Below are 18106 nucleotides of genomic sequence, written 5' to 3'. Positions count from 1 at the left end.
ACAGTACAACAGTGAAATCTCACCACAAAATGAGCCCACATGTGGATATCTAGTTGCTTCAGACTGGGACAAAGTCAATTGTTCAGGCGGACAACAAAAAAGCACAGGTGGGCTACAGGGACCCACTAGATCTTCTGGAACAAGAGTATCAATCCTGGTTTGCAGAGTTTTGCGTCAATCTGCAGCAAAGATGCATTGATATCTGGGACAATGCATTGGATATGAGATGAGGCGTAGCTGCGGTACAAGGTCCAGTTGCGGGGATGTCAAGGATCCCATTGACGGGCCAGGGAATGTGAAGTCCTGTGTCAAGGATGTGATGTGCAGTTGGGGCGATGTGTCCGTTTCAAAGAGCAGGGGGGCTGTGATGCGGAGTCTGTTGTCAAGGCTGCTGTTGTTGAGGGATGCAAAGGCCTGCTCTGATGAAGCATTGCACACCGGAGGTTCCAAAGGCAATGCGGGTTGCACAGTGATGATAGTCTTGGTGACGGTCTAATCCATGCAGCAGCAGCGATTCATCTGTTCTGCTTGGGTTGGCACCACACACCAGAGCAGATGTATCAGTTCTGCTGGATCCACAGGCTGGCAGTACACCTTAGGCCCACTTCCAAGGGTCCAGGACTGGCACCACTTGACAAGCAATCTCACAGATGGCAGGGTCCATGCGCAGATGCAAGGTTTTTGGAAGCCTATTATGTCCTGAGACCTCAAATTAGGAGGCCAGCCATCTAGCCCTGGGAGTCACTCTGGGATCAGGGAGTATAAAGTGCATAGTGCTGACCAAAAGTGTCTCATCTTACATAAGCCAATAAATGGCCCATTCTGTGTTAACGATTGCTTAACAGGGACTGTTAAAAGTGCAATAAGTACTGTGTAAAGTGCAGTGTGCCATGTTTAATGCTATGTTTAAATACAGTAAGGGTCAAAATTGCAGAAACCATTCTTTAATCTTTACAAACAAGAAAAGGAGGCAGCAACATGCCTAAGTACTGACACTACCATTACCACCAAACTGGTGGACAAAGGGGGTGAAATAGTAATTCTTGACACACCCTCAGAAAGGGCTGAATGCCTCAGACAATTGGGAGATACTAGCTCCTATTGATCACCTAAATGTGATTCTACCAAACAACTCCAGTTTGTTATCAAACAAACGGTTGAGGAAGCAAAGGACTGGCTGGATTACCACCAAAGTAGCTGACTGTTTGATTGCAAATGATCCTGTGACTGTACTTTTACATGTTACCAAATATCCACAAGCTGCATTATATTTAACAGGCAGACCCATCATTTCAGGCATGTGTTCTTGACTTGAACCTTTGTCACAATTTGTGGATTTTTTCTTGAGACCCGTGGTTAAGGCCATGCCCTGGTATTTGCTAGACACTAAAGATGCCTTGAAATGTCTGGATGGATTACCCTTTGACACTATGACAAAATATCTGATCTCTTTTAATGTAGAATCTCTATATACTTGCATACTGCAGGATGAAACTTTGGAGACAGTTCAGTCCCTGTTATCAGCAGCCTCTTTGGACATTTTACACCTACACCTTTCACCATGCAATGCACTACCCTAGGCATGAAGGAGAACTTCCTTCCATTTGAGGGGGAGTTGTACTCACAAATTTCTGGCACTTCAATATGCAGCACCTTTGCCCCCAGTCCGGGGAATCTCTATATACACAATTTTGAAACTGATCATGTTCTCTCTGAGAAGAATCCTTATTACTCCAAAATCAAAATTTGGAAGCGCGTATCAACAACATTTTGGTTGTTTGGAAGGCTGACCCAGAGGCCATTGCACTTATCCATGACTGGTTGAACTCAAGGAACCGTTTCTTGAAATTCATCTGTGAATTTAGCAAAGAAAGTTTACTCTTTCCTGACATTGAAATACTCGTCTGCAGGTTTTCTTGAAATGGAGCTGTACTGGAAATCAATGTCTCTGAATTCTTTATTGTCCTACAGGAGCTACCATCTAAAAGCAATTAGGGATGATATACCTGTGGGGCAATTTTGTCCACATCAGTTGAAACTGCTCCCATATTACTAAGTTCAAGGAACATGCTTGGGAGCTAACTACACAATTGATACAGGGACAATATCCTGCATACCTGGTGCATATTGCAGCTAAAATGGTGACGAATAATAACTGCGCTACCTTACTTGAGAAAAGCCCTCCTGAGTCCTCAACTGTTAGGTGAGTGGTGTGCAAAAATCGGCACACCCTCAACAAGGTAACCAAACTACTCAACAACCACTTTCTGCATGTAAACTTAGCCAGAATGTCAAGGATAAACTGGTACTCACAAGACCACTCTCTCCCTCTACAAATTCCATACAGGAAACATTATGGGATCTACCATCTGTTAAAGGTCATTTTCCCTGTCGGTCATGTGCGGTTTGTGCTTACACTAAAAATAAATCCATGTAGACCCAGGCTCCCGTCCCCCGTGAGAACTCCAGCAACACACTAACTGTAATAGTGATGAACTCATTTATCTCATTATTTGTCCGAGTGGTCTCCGGTATGTGGGGATGATGATCGGCAAGATCATACTACGCATCACGGAACACTGTATTACTAATAGATGCAAAAAGATTCCATCCAAATTGACCAAACATTTTAGAGAAAGGGCATACAGCAAATTATATTAAAAGGATGGTGCTTGACAAGCCAACAGTATCTGTAACTGTTCAAGACATAACATAGTTCTTATTTGTCAAGGTGGTCTTTGTATATGAATATAGGAATGGGGATGCTGACTCCATAAGAACATGAGCGGCATGATGTTGAGACACCAAATCGTTCTATAGAGATTAGGAGTTCCCCTTCTGGTAAATTGCCACACTTTATGCTATAGATATGCTCTGTGTATCGCACAGGATGCCAAAGACCTTGCTGACATTCTAGTTCAAAGACGTAGTTGTATATGTAATGTTCCCATACTCCTTTCACTGACATGCATTTTCCATGTTAAGTGCACTCCCCTCTCTGTTAGATGAAGCCTATACAGTTTGGATATTGTTTTCATTCCAGCCTAGATATAGTGCTTACATGAGATACTTTGAATCTGAGTTCAAACGTTGTTCCTCTTATGCACACAAACCAGCCAAGTGCATGATTCTTGCTTTAGAAACAATTCAATGTTCCCTTCACTGACACGCGTTATCCCTGTTAAGCTCCTTGAGGTCAAATTTATATAGCTTGGCTATTGTGTACATTCTAGCCTAGATATATCGCCCACATAGGACTCTTTGTATTCACATTTAAATGTGCTTGGGGTTATGCACATGAACCAGCCAAGTGCGTGAGTCTCACTTTAGAACCTATCCCCATAATGGTATCAGTTGTTGGACTACAATTTCTGACCGTCCATGGGCTGGCGCACGGTATTTTCATTAAGTGCTCCCCCCGACCCTTTATATCGAGGGAGGCAGCCCCAGTCAGCGTCCTCGATACTGGTGACACACAGACTCGTACAGGGGCCATAATACAGATAAGCGGCACGCCGGGACACTTCCCCCCATGTCCTTGTGAGGGATGTTTTTGCGCATAAGACTTTCTTGTTAAAATTCCCTACACTTTTCCGATATTTACTGACTATGCATGACTGCATTATAGGTCTAATACCACTGGCGTGTCCCATGCAGATAAGACAAATTATGCACTACTTAGCTCTGGTTTGTTATGTTTGGTTGTTTCTGTAGTCAAAATGTAACTAAGCATATTATGCTCATTAATTTTAGTCTAGACTCTGTGGTAGGTGTGCAAATGAGTGTCTCCTATAAATTCCTTTCTCTATATACAACAATGCATATATTTTATCTTTACTCCTGTGTCAGTGTGCAACCTAGCCTCTTGCCAGGGCTCTGAGTTGATGCGGCTTACCTGCCTTTTGCAGATCAGCCTTATGGTGGTGTTTGAGAGTAATCACTGGATAGCTAACTGGAGAAAACAGTTTTTTTTCTACACTGGTTGATGGTGGAACTGATAAAAGTTAGGCTTTACTAACAATCAACTTTTCTGATACCTAGATGTCGGTTTGAACATGTTTTTGATCATGTCTCCTTAAAAGTCATGGAGAAGTGGATCTTTTTATGGATAATTTTTTTTTTTTTTACATAAACAGCAAATATGGCAGTAGAACAAACAAGAACATTAACAATGCTCTAAGCACATCATCCTGGTCCCACCTGCACTCCCCCATCTCTGACTGCAAATTATACTGTATGACAAGCCAGAGAGTCCACTGATGAAGATAACCTATAATATTCCCACCATTTTCCCTAAGTCTTGAAAGATTTCACTGGACATCCACAGCCAATGTAAATTGATTCCTCTTGTTTTATACACTAGTCCATCCCCACAATCCTTTGCTTTATTTTCAGAGGGGAGGATTGATTCCAAGCTTGGGCTATGTCATATTTAGCCACCAGGAATCTGAGGGAGAAGTGAATCTTATGATGAGGTTTTGGTGACCACTTTCTATTAGTTTTTCTTTGTATGTGCATTTTTTGGCATCTCTTATGAGATTAGCAGATGTGAACTAATAGAGGTCCTGATAAATGCCCCTGCACCTTAGTTAAGGGTGTTTTGGAAGGGCAGAGACATGTTGACCATTATCAAGAACATCGTCAGGGTTGGATAACTGCTTCCCTGGGTATTCACTCGTGAAATTTTTAATCCTGAATCAGACAGTCACGAATGAAGCATAACATCTGTCTTGTAGTCAGTTCTAATCACTCAGCTTACACTGTTTGCACTTTAGCACTTACCTCACTCTGCATCTCTCGCCACACCACTGACTCCATAGGGTTATACTATCACATACTAAAACATCCGAAGAGCTCCTCCCAATTAGTGTGGGAGTTGTAGCCCACACCGTGACTTGCTGTTGCGGTGTGAGCAGAACCCTGTGATGAAGCATGCCATCCCTTGTGGGTGAGGGTTTTCATCCTATTAAACAAATACCCCTAGAAATCCTAGGTTTCGAGTGATCTCTTCACTTCATCTCAGACCCAGGCATTTTATTGAGTTCAGTATTTAGGGTTAGGGAACAAATACCAGCTGGACTTAAAATCTCCCATGGCTCTCCTTTGTGTGTGTTTAAGGCAAAAATTGCCAACATTCCAAAAGTAGCATTTCCAGAATTACAATTTAAAATCAGACTTCAACATAAATTAGGATTTTGAATTGTGATTCCAAAGGCACCAAACTTGAAAGAGTTACCACTTGGAAATTATACTTATTAGATGTAATAAAGAAACTCCATATTTATCCAACGAGAGAGAGAGAGATAGGCCTTGCAGTAGTGAGAAACAAATTTAAGGGTTTTCAAGACCAGGACACGTGAAGCTTAAAAATACACATCCTCCTTTTAAATACAATCCACCATGCCCTCTGGGCTGTCCACGGCCTACCTTATAGTTGACATATGTATTAAAAAAAGGTTTTGGCCTGGCAAAAGGTTTATTTGGCCAGGTCAAAATGGCTGTTTAAACTGCAGACATAGGCTCTGCAATGACATGCCTCAGACATGTTTATAGAGCTACTTAAGTGGGTGGTACAATCAGTGCTGCAGGCCGACTATTGTCTAATGTAGAACCCCTGGACACATGTGGTGTACTGTACAAGGGATTTATAAGGCAATTAAATGTGCCAGCTGGGTATAAGCCAATCTTACTACATTTAGAGGATAGAACACAAGCTCTTTATCACTGGTCAACAGTGGTAAAATGCTCTGAGTCCTAATACCAGCACGAACAATGTCAGAAAAATGGAGGTGGAAGGCAAAATGTTGTGGGGGAACACCACCCTAAGGCTGACAGGGCTAACAGACCCGGTATAGTGAGAACACCAGATGGTTGGTCTGATAGATGTATATTTGCTGTCTTAGAGAAAGACAAATCCCCTTCAAATGGCAAACATTAATTGGCTGTTTTGGAGGACCATAGATGTAAAATCACAGGCACCCCACCGAGCCCTTGTCCTTCGTTTTAAAACATCCAGTAGTCTAGCAATGTTGATGCTTAATAGTCCGAGGCCGCATTAGGATCTCACTTTCTGCCAACCTCTACTTTGTCTTGCATTTCCCATTCAAACTATATCATTTAAGTCTAAGGGACTGATTGAGATCTTGGCAGAAGAGTTACTCCTTCACAATGGCGACGAATACCTAATCTGCTGAAATTTAAATCCCTTAGGATATAATGGGATTTATATGTCGATCGACGGACTATTTGTCACCGTTGTGATGTAGTAACTCGTCTGCCATGATCTCAATCAGGCCTTAAGTTTCAGATTTATAGTTGGGAGTAACTGGATGTAATTGAATAATATCACAGAAGTCTCATCTGTCCATATTTCCATTCCCCACCTCTATTTAGAGAGCAGGTGAAGGCATACCAAGCAGTGCCAATCCCATCTCCACCATAGGGAAGAATATCTGGCTGTCGGGATACTTACAGAAATCGGGGTGTACCTGTCACCCATTCTAGAGTAACAGGTACAACCTCATTTTCAGCTGCATCACTTTGATGCTGGGCCACAATTGGTGTCTCACACAGAAAGCCTGCAAGTGTCCTCTGAAGTCCTGGGAATAAAGTGCCTCCGTGCCAGGGGTACAATTCCAGGGTTCCCATTTTCACATTGTGTTTGAAATGAACGATATATCTGAGAAGTTCGGCAGCACAAAGGAAGTGGACCGTGAAGCAGTGTCGTAATGGGCAGAATTACATGCGACTGATTCGGCCGGCCTCTGGTCTGCCAGGACAGAGGCATGATTTTCTCATTCTGCTCCTTCCCCGACATTGCCATCAGACTCCACTTGGCCACTTGCTTATGTGGTGACTAATGCCGCGCTGAGTAAAACTTCCTCAGAGAAATATTTTCTTGCCACATAATGGGCTCGGTAATATGAATGTCGAACTGAACAAGCTCTGGTTTTAATTAGGATACAAGTAGTGAATAATTATAATATACCATCTTCTCCGACTCAGCTGGAAATGTTGTTCTCTTCATTAATTGAAAAAGAGTACTTCCTTCCTTCTTCAACAAGAGGTTGATAATGCGTATTAAAGTCGTTTCTTCATAGACTCATTGAGCATTGAGGGGCTGGCTTTTCATGGATAGAAGTGCTGCGCAGCCCTGGGTGGATATAGGCTTTCAGTTCCTTTTATCTTTCAGAAATAAGAAATATCCTTTCTCCTGTCATTGAGCTGTAGGTGGTATTGATCGTATTTGTTTATCAGGGGGTGGATTCTTCGGTTTGTTGTATTGATCTATCACACTTCAGTGTTATAGCATTCTTCATTCTTCCTTGTAATTTCCCTAATAAGGTCTAGAGGGAAACACGTTGTATCATAATTCACAATTGACCACTTGATTTTTCCAGCCACATCGCATTTAATTGACAGCTAGCATGTTCTCAGTGCTTTATTTTGCATTAATTTTGCTCTGCATGTTGGTATCCATCACCATTTTCACATGCTGCTGTTACCCACGCAACCTGTTATAAATCACTGTTTCAATTAGTTATGTATCTGGCGTCCTCTTCACTTTAGCACTGTAGTCATGAATGCTTGTGAGGATGTCTATGTTCAGTCTTAATTTATATACACAAGTCCATTTAAATTAGTATAGAAATATTCGATTTTAAGTCAGTAACTTGTGAGGAATGAGCTAATAATCTTTGGAGCTTTTATTCAGTTTACAATATCAGATTATATTATCTCTCAAAATTTAAGCCAAAAATTAGGGCCAACAATCTTTGACAGCGTGAATACATATATTGCTAAAACCTGAAACCCTCTGTTAGGTTTCCTAATTGCGTTAGCTCTTAAATTGACATTGGTTTTGGTATATATAAAAACCTTCTTTGTTCCCTACTCCCTTCTGTCTTTCTCCTGGGATGTGCACTACCATATTTCTTAGCTTCTGAGCTATAACCAGAGTGCCACTAGTTTCGACTGCTTCACACCTCATTCGCCACAGAGTTAGGATCATATTTAACACATCCTTTGATGGTACTCCGAAGTTTTATTGGATCATAAAGCATTTTCAGTTCACCATTAATTCTCGCTATTTTTTTTATTTTGCAAAAAAAAGTACGATGCTTGCTCTCAGTGTGAGAGACTGGGCCTAACAAGTGGCTCTGTTTATTTGCTTTGGCGTCATCATTATTGCATACTACAGAGTCATCCAACAGGGACGGGAGCAGCCGTTGTGGTACCCTGTACTGTACTTTGATGTAGAACAGATATAGTGCTTCGTACCGCGATAAGACTTGTACAGTGCTACAATTCACATCGGGTTCCCAATCCCATTTCCTTGTGCCTGTTTGTAGTTTGCATAAATGAAGGTGTCGTGTGCAATGTTTGGAAATGTGCTCCACACTTAATGCAGCAAACTGGTGGCTGCATGTAATTCTATCCCTGTTTAGAGTTGACGCTGTCTCAGATAAACTGATGTGATAGAGATTAAAAAAAAACGATAGAGGTTCAGAGATGGTGTTGAACCTTAACGCTAGATGAGCCAAAGTATCTCTAAATGCACCAGGACACAAATGAATCAAATAGCATCTGATAAAATACACAAACGGCAGTCAAGAATAGAAATGTAAATCGCAAATGTTTATTAAGGATAATTCAAGAACACTGCAGAAGACAAAAATAATAGTCAATTAAAAGTAATAGTCAATTACATTGCATAGGTAAATAGCATAAAGCTTAATGAAATGCAGCAACTGTGGCACGAAGTCAAGGCAAAAATACCCTGAGTCCAAAGTAGGCAAACCAAGAAGGATTCAGGGCCTGATTCTGACCCTGGCGGCCGGTGACTGCCAGGGTCACCGGCCACGGGAGCACCGCCGACAGACCGGCGGTGCTCCGAAGGGCATTCTGACCGCGGCGGTTCAGCCGCGGTCAGAAAGGGTAAACCGGCGGTCACCCGCCGGTTTACCGCTGCCCTTCTGAATCCTCCATGGCGGCGGAGCGCGCTCCGCCGCCATGGGGATTCAGACACCCCCTACCGCCATCCTGTTCATGGCGGGAAACCCGCCATGAACAGGATGGCGGTAGGGGGTGCCGCGGGGCCCCTGGGGGCCCCTGCAGTGCCCATGCCAATGCCATGGGCACTGCAGGGGCCCCCGTAAGAGGGCCCGCAAAGTATTTCAGTGTCTGCTATGCAGACACTGAAATACGCGACGGGTGCCACTGCACCCGTCGCACCTTCCCACTACGCCGGCTCAATTCTGAGCCGGCGTCCTCGTGGGAAGGTTGATTTGCCCTGGGCTGGCGGGCGGCCTTTTGGCGGCCGCCCGCCAGCCCAGGGCAAATCTCAGAATCACTGCAGCGGTCTTTCGACCGCGGTGCGGTGTTCTGACGGGGTTACTTTGGCGGGCGGCCTCCGCCGCCCGCCAAAGTAAGAATGACCCCCTCAGTCTTCAAAGTCGGTGAGTCAGGAGACTGACTGCTCTCCAAAATGCATAATTTTTTATGTCAAGCGCCCAAGAGCGCTGGTCTGTTGTAACCTCTGTGGGCTTTTAACCACACTCACTGCATGCCCCTCACCATCACTCGTTCCTGCGCTTGCCTTTCAATACTCCTTTGTTATCATTGGTGTTAGACTTTTCATACTTGGCGTAGTCTCCCTTAACTTTTTGCCTCTGTTACCCAGGTTGTTGATGTGTGCTGGACTCTGATTTTGCTGTTTTTGTTACTCTGGGCACTTTACCACTGCTAACCAGTGCTAAAGTGCAAGTGCTCCTATACAAAATGTGTATGTAATTGGTTTATCCATGATTGGCATATTTGATGTACTAGTAAGTCCCTAGTACAGTGCACTAGAGGTGCCTGGGCCTGTAAATCAAATGCTACTAGTGGGCCTGCAGCACTGGTTATGCCACCCACATAAGTAGCTCTGTAATCATGTCTTAGACCTGCCACTGCAGTGTCTGTGTGTGCAGGTTTTAACTGTAAATTCGACTTGGCAAGAGTACCTACTTGCCAGGCCTAAACTTTCCCTTTTCGTACATATAAGACACTCCTAAGGTAGGCCCTAGGAAGCCCCAAGGGCAGGGTGCAGTGTATGGTTAAGATAGGACATATAGGGGACATATAGGGGGTCATTCTGACCCCCGCGGGCGGGGGAAGCCGCCCGCCTGGCGGGAACCGCCAGAAGACCGTACCGCGGTCAAAAGACCGCAGCGGTCATTCTGACTTTCCCGCTGGGCTGGCGGGCGACCGCCAAAAGGACGCCCGCCCGACCAGCGGGAAAGCCCCAGCAACGAGGAAGCCGGCTCCGAATGGAGCCGGCGGAGTTGCTGGTGTGCGACGGGTGCAGTTGCACCCGTCGCGATTTTCAGTGTCTGCCAAGCAGACACTGAAAATCTTAATGGGGCCCTGTTAGGGGGCCCCTGCAGTGCCCATGCCAGTGGCATGGGCACTGCAGGGGCCCCCAGGGGCCCCACGACACCCGTTCCCGCCATCCTGTTTCTGGCGGTGAAAACCGCCAGAAACAGGATGGCGGGAAGGGGGTCGGAATCCCCATGGCGGCGCTGCTTGCAGCGCCGCCGTGGAGGATTCCCTGGGGCCGCGGGAAACCGGCGGGAAACCGCTGGTTTCCCTTTCTGACCGCGGCTGTACCGCCGCGGTCAGAATGGCCCCAGAAGCACCGCCAGCCTGTGGCGGTGCTTCCGCGGTCGTTGGCCCTGGCGGTCCATGACCGCCAGGGTCAGAATGACCCCCATAGTAATGTGTTTTATATGTCCTGACAGTGAAATACTGCTAAATTAGTTTTTCACTGTTGCAAGGCCTGTCCCTCTCATAGGTTAATATGGGGGCTACCTTTAAATCTGATTAAAGTGTAGATTCCCTTTGGGAGCGGATAGCCATGTGGAGTTCGGGGTCTTTGTGCTCACAATTTAAAAATACATCTTTTAGTAAAGTTGATTTTAAGATTGTGTGTTTGAAAAAGCCACTTTTGGAAAGTGAGCATTTTTTTGCTTAAACCATTTCTGTGACTCTGCCTGTTTGTGGATTCCCTGTCTGGGTCAGTTTTACAATTGGGCTGGTTGCACCTCTCACTAGCCCGGTCCCTACTTGGGAGGGTAAGCCAATCTTTATTCACTTTGCATGGGTTTGCCATCTCCAACACCATCACTTTGTGGTGCACAGTTTGTCACTTGTTTCTTGTTTTATTGACGTCATTTTGTACTTATCCTGACAATGATTATCTAGAAAATAAGCTACATGTTGTTAACTGTTTTTATACATCCTCAGGGTGACTAATAGGAACAGCAAGTTCGGGTCAGACTGGACTCGTGTAAGTGACTGGTAACTTTTTTTCTGACAGTTACAGATTGCAGGAGTCAATTTAGTTTATAGTAGGAGAAGTTTAAGATGCACTAGGTCCTGAAGAAGCGTCATAGGATCCTTTTGGACCATAGAGACGCAAAACATGTCGACCTCATTTTGAGGTAGGTCTGGTAGTTCCTGGCCTCCTCTCTTCGTTAACAAGTTGATACAGAGTGGTTGAGCATTATCTCTATTTCACTCCTTTGTTACATTTTTTTATCTTGGCCATCACCCAACACAGACAAATAAACTTAGTATTCAGTTAGGGTCTTGAGCTAATTTTAGTTTTTCTGTTGTTCTCTCCTCTTTTTCTCCATACTCACTCTTGGAGTTTGTGGCATCATCGAGAAAAGATCTCCGGCAAAGAGCCCCCCTATGGGGGGTGCCCGTCAGACATTGCAGCACCGGTCTGACGAGGAGCTTGTCCGATGATGAAGCATGACACCCAATAGGGTGTGTGAGGACTCTTGCTCCTAATAATTAGGACTGCATAGTGTTTACCCTGTCTTTCTTTTTGGAACAGTGTATTTCATTATATAGTAGTATCCACAGGAGGGCATACACTGGACCATTAATCCTCCGAATCCCCCTCCTTTCTTTAAATGCACCTCTCACTAGACAGTGACACAAAGGGAGCTGGGGTGTAGTCTGCATTTCCTGATGAGCCATCTGTGCTAGGAGGGAGGAGAGGAGTGGTCACTCACACCTGAAAGGGCTGTGCCTGCCCTCACACAATGCAGTCTCCAACCCCCTGGTGTGTGTCTGGGGCCTGGCCTGGGCAAGGCAGGATTTCACAAACAAGAGAGACTTTGCTTTGAAGTAGGCCTACTTCAAAGGGCAAAATGGGTATAAGAAGTGCCCCCAGAACCACAGACTTTAGAACACTTCTGGAAACCAAGAGGCCCTCTGCCTGGAGAAGAGCTAAAGAGCTGAGGAAGAAGAGGTGCCCTGCCTGTGACCGTGCTTTGTGGAGCTATCCTGCAGTTGCTGCTTCTGCCTGTGCTAGAGGACAAAGACTGGACTTGTGTGCCTTTCTTCTTGTGAAGTACTCTCCAAGGGCTTGATTTAGAGCTTGCATCCTGTTATTTGAAGTCTCAGGGACAGCAAAGACTTCTCTCTGCCAGCACCTGGATTCTCTGCTGAGACTCCTACTCTGCCAAGTGGTGCCCATCCAGTTCCTGGGGCCCTGAAAGTAGAAGCTGGCAGGGCAAGAGTGAGAAATCCACGCACAGACCGCCGTGCAAGGAAAAGATTGACGCTACTCCGATCCACGGCTGAAAACTGACACGCTACTGGCTTCGGTGCGGAAAATCGATGCTCGTCTGCAGCGCAACTGAAAGATCAATGCACGCTGCTGGAGAAAAGACACGCAGCATCTCTAACAAAGGCTAGTGAGATCGCAACCCGCGCTGCGTGGTTTTCGGATCATATTGCGGCTGGATTTCTGACGCAAACACCGCTGAGCATGTAAAAACGACGCAAGGCCTGCCTGGTCCCGAGAGTGCTGACCGGGTAGACTCATCGCTCTCCAGCGGAGAGAAGAAATGACTCACGCCAACACGACTGAAGGAGAAACGATGAAAGGTCTCACCCATGAGTGATATCGACGCATCGCAAGCCCTTTTTGACGCACAGGATTATTTTTGAAGCGCCCAGGTACATTTTTTAACGCTAACAGCGTTAGCGTTGTGTTCAAAATGACATGAAGACTCTTTTTGCATTTTTATTGATAACTTGACTTGTGTATTGCAGATTTTTGTCGTTTTGGTCTTGTTTTGTTTAGGTAAATATTCTCTATTTTTCTAAACCTGTGTTGTCATTTTTTAGTGTTTTCATTGAGTTACTATGGGGGTCATTCCGACCCTGGCGGTCCATGACCACCAGGGCCGGGGACCGTGGAAGCACCGCCAACAGGCTGGCGGTGCTTCCTGGCCAATTCTGACCGCGGCGGTAAAGCCGCGGTCAGAAAAGGGGAACCGGCGGTTTCCCGCCGGTTTTCCCCTGGCCAAAGGAATCCTCCATGGCGGCGCTGCAAGCAGCACCGCCATGGGGATTCCGACCCCCTTCCCGCCAGCCTCTTCCTGGCGGTTTACACTGCCAGGAAGAGGCTGGCGGGAACGGGTGTCGTGGGGCCCCTGGGGGCCCCTGCACTGCCCATGCCACTGGCATGGGCAGTGCAGGGGCCCCCTAACAGGGCCCCATAAAGTTTTCAGTGTCTGCTTGGCAGACACAGAAAATCGCGACGGGTGCCACTGCACCCGTCGCACCGCAGCAAATCCGCCGGCTCCATTCGGAGCCTGCTTCATCTTTGCTGGGGCTTTCCCGCTGGGCCGGCGGGCGATCTTTTGCAGATCGCCCGCCGGCCCAGCGGGAAAGTTGGAATGTCCCCCGCGGTCATCTGACCGCGGGGCGGTGTTTGGGCGGTTTGTGTGTTAATACAAATACTTTACACCTACCACTCTGAAGTTAAGCTTGCCTGCTCGTGCCAAGCTACCAAGGGGTTGAGAAGGGGTTAGCTGAGGGTGATTCTCTTTTACCCTGACTAGAGTGAGGGTCCTTTCTTGGACAGGGGGTAACCTGACTGCCAACGAAGGACCCCATTTCTAACAATTGGTAAATGCTGTATGCCTGTCCCTCCTTGGGGCCATTTTGTTACTGCCTTGGACACCGACCCTGTCGCATGGATAATTGCACTTTTGCTGATATGTCTGACTGCGAGTGAACTTCTCTTTCCTTTTGTCTCTCTCCTTCACGCTCATGGTGGCCATGGTGCTTTGAATTGGGTTGCTTATATCAACTGTTTTACCTTTCAAATTTCAATTTATGTGGCAAGAAAAGTCCTGTTAGGAATTTACAATGCTAATAGCTCTAACTCGTTCATCTTTGCCAATACTTGTTTTATTACAGCGGCTGATGCAGCCTTATAGGCTTCAAGTACAAAACACACTGGCTCATTCATTGTCTCTGAAATAATAGCAACGAGCCAGCGAGCATGCTTTGACATAGGCATATAAAAATCCTCTTCTTGGTTGCCACAGGTCCTCACAAAAACCTGTGTGAGGCACCATTCAAAATGTGCAGAGTTAAAGGAGCCGACATTACGACTTGAGCAGGGAAACTGTTGTGGTGCAGCCTTTACTCTTGCGTGACCTACGACTACAGTTACATACCCATAATTCCGTGTCACTTCTGAGTCCTCCTGTTGTTTCTTTTTGTGGCAACAAGTGTTTTATCAATGTACTAGATTACAATAATTATTATAAATTGTTTGTATTTTAAAGGGTTTTCTAAGATTAATTTAGTAAACTAAATCACCCTGACAGTCTGTGGAACAGTGTTTCCTGGTGCCAGATGCTGGCCATGAAAAGTATACTCTGGTTTCTCTTCAAACCAAATACATTTTTCGCTTTTTACTAAATATTTCTGTGGAGAGGAACATTTAAGAGTTTCATTAAATTTTTGAAAGCCCTGCCAAGTGCAGGGTTACCCTTATTTAGTAAACAAAAGTATCACAATATAGTAGACAGATTGATTATTTGCTGGTTGCTTAAGTGCAACAACATTCTTTTGTTATCAGTAGACAATCTTTTGGGGAGTGATTATTACTGTGACATGGTTAACATATAGCCCTGTTACATGACATATAAGAAGGACGCATACTGCACAAAATACTCCATACCATCCAAAAGAATCCACTACCATTTGGGAAGCAGCAATATATATAACAACAGCTAAGGCAGGATCAATTGGTAAATGACACACGTAACTGTATCCAATCAGGGTTTTATTTCTGGATCGGCTCTTGCTTCTCCTTTCTCATTGATTACTGAGATTTTATTCAAATCCCCTTTGTGACATAATTGTAAAGATGTGTTAAAGTATGCATTCACAAGCATATATATAAAAATGTAAAATGTACGTATATTTATATCATGTCACGGTCTTACGGTCGACTTTGAAACTGGTGAATAAAGTTTGAATACAGCACAATTTAACCTCCTGTGATCCTGGGAAAATCACTTAATCAACTCTGCCTAAAAACCACAAGCAATAACAAAGCCAGTAGGTCGTACATATGTAATTCTATTGGCTTTGTCTATGCTATTTCTTACTGATGTAAAGCAGCGTGGCTACTATGCAACATGGCAGAAAGCAAAAATAAAAGTGCTATGAGGCGGTCAACGCTTGCTCCATTTAGCTCTTTTTAATTTAATCTAATTTTAACCATTCTGCACAGCAGCCACGCAGCTGTACAACATGGCAAAAAAGATTGACAAAGCCTATAGGTCTCGCACAGGTGAGACCTATTGGCTTTATCAATGCTTTGGGAAAAAGCATCTGAAAAGGCTAGCACCGGGTGTGCCTAATTTATTCATTAGGTCGAGCAAGCAAGCGCTGTGACATATTGTCATCAATCTTTTAACCATGCCCACTGCACACCCATCACTATCACTTGTTCATAGGCTTGCCTTTCAAAAATCTTTTGTTATTATTGGTAAATGCTTTCCGTTTGTCCCTCCTTGGAGCGGTTTTGTTACCACCTTGTCACCAACCTTGTAACATTGATAATTACACGTTTGCCGATACGTTTGACTGCAAACAAACTTCTTTTTCCTTTTGTGTCTCTCCTTCGCACTCACACTCATGGCGGCTGTGGCGCCTTGAATCTGCTCCCTTATGTCAACTGTTTTACTTTTCATTTTCAATTTATGTGGCACGAAAAGTCCAGTTAGGAATTTAAAACTCTAAGAGCTCTAACTCAAGCAAACGCGAGACCCACTGCATTGCATACGCTTATTATAAGCAAATCTTCAATTTAGGTCTATGGAAATTGCAGTCAGCATAGGGTCAGCAAATGTAGAAATAAACTGACAAATCACAATAAAGCATTATACAATACCACCTTATGCCAGGAACTGAATGAGGCCCTAATCTATCATAATATCGTGGGAGATATCAGTACACAATTTAGTTCCCTAAACAATGGCAGTCTTATAAGTAATGATAAAGGCAGGGAGAGCCTTCAAAGTAGCGAAAGGCTTCCTTTGTGGTTCTTCTCGAACAGCATGTCAAAACAGAGCATCAGTGCACATTATGGTTATGTGCATTGTGAGAATGAGAAATGAAAACACGACAGGGGTGGGTTAAAATTCAGGCTGGAAGCTTGGCCTATTTTGGGCTTAGTTTAGCCAGACACAGGAAAATACAGTTATGCCAAATGCAGCATTTTCGTTTATGAACAGAAATGTTCATAATGTTTAGCACATGTCATTATTAAATCAAAATCGGTGTCATCATTAGCTTGGCTGGATGTTGTTAACATATAGGCTACATCAGGTCTGGGGCACATAGGTTGTTATCCCTTTTAGTATGAATGGGGGTGGTGTCAGTAGATAAATGTGGTACACAATACAGTGTTTCAGTTGTTTTACTGTAGCATGTGACCTTTCCCCACACATAAACTATTAAACCAGATTAGAACATTGAGACTTTGTTTGAGTTGGATCCCATGGAGGGAGCTAGAGAAGTTAGTATCTAGAGATGGAATGAGGATAACAGGAAAGCAGGTGTCATGGTCCACCATATGTGCCATAGCACATATCCATAGAACACTGTCACAATCCACCATGTCGCCCATTTCTGCCATTGCATTCACCCATAGCACATACAAAACGTAGTGCCTTAGCTAGCACGTTGTTCTTTTATTACGGTATCTCACCCCCTGCGCAATTTCATAGTACATATACTGAAGCGATGTGTCCCTTAGTTAGTAGTGCATTCATTATCACAGTTATCTCAGCCCTCGATCCATGTCCTGCAGGGAACACTATAATGTTTTCCCAATATACCTGTAGTAGTGTAATTGTGCTGTTTGAGCCTTGCCAGTGGGATTTGCTGAAGTCTTACAATATTTTGGCATATCTTGATGGACATCTTTGGTGCAGCCAGTATTTAAACTGCTCTCATCGCAGAATTCAGCCTGCATTTCTTTCTGATTGTCAACCACCAGTAAAGAAAGAAAGTAACAATTAAAGAAAGCAAGCACAACTCGTGCAAGGTACTATTTAAAGTACTTAACTTCTACCAAGTGTAGCTAGGCATAGCCACTAGACCTTGAAGGCTTTTTACAACACATTGCACGCATCTTAAAAACCACCAAGGAAGGCGAACTGAACAATAATCTAAGTTACTAATTCACAACTACTTCACCCTCAAAGGAGATCATTTCAGAACTTATGAAAACAAGTACTATAACAACCCAAGAGTAGGGAAGAATGCTTCCTGGGGAACTGGTACAGAGAACATCTAATCTACACTGATAATTTTATGAGTGAAATTGAAGGTAATGTTTTGATGTCCCAAGGGTTAATAGTGTGAAGTTATTGAATATGACTGCAACTGGTAGTTTTACACATGTGCATTATAGATAAATCAGGAGACTTAAATCTAGAAGAAGAATTGTTGTAAGCGATTCATAGAAAGAATCCACCACCGACTGAAAAGGTTGCTCAGTCCTTTAGAAGTCGGAGGCAGTAAACATTAGACAGGCACAGAACCCTATGCAAGAGGAAGCTGATCACAGATGGGTTTAGAGAATGGTTATTTGGAGAAGTGAGTCCTGGTTAAATTAAATCATAGAAAGTCACTTAATTTACCAGATTCCTTTATATTTAAGGTACAACAGCAAGTCTCTTGGGAAATGCACAGCACCATCAAATCCATTCCCCTAGTCCTGACCTGCCTT

At 44.3% G+C, this 18106-nt stretch overlaps 1 non-coding gene across 1 annotated transcript; it reads left to right on the top strand.

The window, feature by feature from the left end:
* The first annotated feature begins 14730 nt into the window (after nucleotides 1-14730).
* LOC138283151 (U5 spliceosomal RNA) lies at nucleotides 14731-14846 on the top strand. Its single transcript, XR_011201090.1, has one exon. It is a non-coding gene; the product is annotated as a U5 spliceosomal RNA (small nuclear RNA).
* The last annotated feature ends 3260 nt before the right edge of the window (nucleotides 14847-18106 follow it).

Source organism: Pleurodeles waltl, chromosome 2_2 (genome assembly GCF_031143425.1).
Source record: "Pleurodeles waltl isolate 20211129_DDA chromosome 2_2, aPleWal1.hap1.20221129, whole genome shotgun sequence".
NCBI classification, from domain to species: Eukaryota; Metazoa; Chordata; class Amphibia; order Caudata; family Salamandridae; genus Pleurodeles; species Pleurodeles waltl.
This window is presented reverse-complemented; position numbering and strand designations above follow the sequence as displayed.